Genomic DNA, 2475 nt, shown 5'->3' on the forward strand with positions numbered 1-2475 from the left:
TCCCACAAGCTTGATGTTCTCATCCTAATTGTAAGGTACCGAATCTCCCGCGAGCATATACCCTTCATCATTTTTGTCAATGACTTTTTTTCGACACCTCAAATATTTCCTAAACCTCAAAAGTTTTGGCTTGTGTAAACTAGTGTATGAAAACAAACAATTCCCACTACAATGCATTGCGTAACAATTTTCACAACTTGGATATCCTCTAAGCGTATCTTGATTGTCCACATAGAGATTTGTCATTGCAACAATTTTGTTACTTTACCAAAATTAGAATCCTGCAAATATCTGGAAAGTACGAGAGAATACAAGCACAAGGTAGATTAACAAAATGGAGGTTAGCCAAAATATACAAAAATAAAACCAATTAAAAACAAATAAAAAGAAATTGTTAAAATTAAAATCAAGTGGTAATCAAAGTAAAGACATTTCTTGACAACACCGCCAAAAATTTGTTCGCTAAAATACTACATTGCAAGTGCACAGGTTGCGTACAAGTATTAAAGTGGACCTTTTGAGTCCGGATGGTCGATCCCTCAAGGAATGTATACTTTTGATTACACAACTCTAATTAATTTAATTCTAACAATAAAAACAAACACACACTGTTAAAGATATGATTTAAATAAGGAAATTAACTAAAAACCTACAAAATAAGAAAATGTAAAAATCTGGAAATTTCGGAAGCAAGCGTGGTTGGGATTTATGGCTTCGCTTAACCGTCGCCTAATTAATTTCTCCACAAGCCAATTAACGAGCGATCCTCCAATTTTAGTTAATTACTTCTCTCGAGCGAAATTAACCCTAATTGATTGATTTAACCTACTTTGTCTCTATTGGAATGTCATGGTTTTGAACTTTCTAGATCATAGCAGTTCATTCACTATTAAATGATCATCATGGACTGGGAAAATAAGGCCTGTTAACGCTTGCTGATATCCATTCTCTTTCTACTTTCTCTAGCTCATTTATTTCATGTGCAAGATTTGATGGTGATATCAGAAAGGAAACCAATGGATTATTAGGCGTAAGAAACTTATGATGCCTGCCTACAATTCCAAAGAAACCTTACTAGGATGTCTCTTAAAACAGTTTTTAAGTCACATGTAATCCTTTAGTATTGTGTGGAATATCTCATGAAATTTTGTCACTTTAGAGCAAAAGATACAAAAAGAAGCAGGTGAATCAGAAGCATCGAACCACATGGTTGGATTGTGTCTATTATTCCACAGGAGACGGAAAACTAATGCAGTAACAAGTTGCATCAGAACATTTGAATACAAGAATGGAATTCCACCCTTACTATTATAAGTTGATTGATTTTCTCCTTTCAAATAACCCTGTAAGGCGAGAAGAGAAAATTAGAAAATTAGGAAGAATAAGACTAAGAGATTTTAACTATTTCCAATTAATTAGATTGTGTTCATTTGTAGCCATATATTTGTATCTCTATCTTTTCCTAGAGTATATAATTTTCTTTCTTCTCTCATTTTGTCAAGAAAAATAAATTTTATTATTATGATCTTGTAAATATTACAAAGCAAAGAACCCTATTTATAGGGTTATGTATAACAATAAAAGGAAAGAAACCTAGATAGGAAAGATTGTGTAATAATTACACAATCAATTATTATGAGAAATAATCCTAGACAATATTTTGTTTTCAATATTTCATATCTTTAACTTTCCATATCTTTAACACCCTCCCCTCAAACTCAATATGGTGTAAACTATTGAGTTTGAAAAAACTGATCCAATCAAATTTTTGAAATTGACGTAGAATGAACTCCAAGCACTTGAGGGGAAGCATTCAATAGAAAAACTGCAACAAGAGCATATATCAAACCAAAAATCCAATAATTTTTCAAATTTGGAATAAAATATTTTAGGTGAAAAAAAGAAAAAAAAGAAGAAAAACATGATCTTTATTTATTTATTTAATTTTTTTAACGAAAGAAAACCCTTGAATTTTTCAAGGGGCAGGGGAAGAATCGATAAAGTTCAAGGTACTGACCCTTCAAAGTTATTTTTTTTTTCAACAAAAGAAAACCTCTAGTTTTTTTAAGAGTCAGGAGAAGTGTTGGTAAAGTTGAAGGTACCGAATCTCCCAAAAAAAAATTTTAACACAAGAAAATTAAAACACTAAAATAGAAGAAGAATAAAATTTGCAAAACACAAGAGAGCCAGCCAGCTTTTCACTGAAACCAAGTCTCTAGCAATATACGGGTCAAGTCTACAGTTTCCCATTGTTTAGAAGGAGATGATGGATTGTACCAAATCTTTCTGTCTTTCCAGCATGTCTAAACTTCTGGCATTTTCTAAAACTGAGATGGGTGGGTTCAGACACAAAAGGAGAACCTTTTTCTGTCTTTTGCTAATGCACTTGCAACCACCAATTTCCCTGTGTGTATGTATAGCAAATTTCAGCGATCGACAGTTTATATTCTCAAATTTCCATGATTTGCTTTGGAT

The sequence above is a fragment of the Olea europaea genome, chromosome 12 (assembly GCF_002742605.1).
Source record: "Olea europaea var. sylvestris chromosome 12, O_europaea_v1, whole genome shotgun sequence".
NCBI classification, from domain to species: domain Eukaryota; kingdom Viridiplantae; phylum Streptophyta; class Magnoliopsida; order Lamiales; family Oleaceae; genus Olea; species Olea europaea.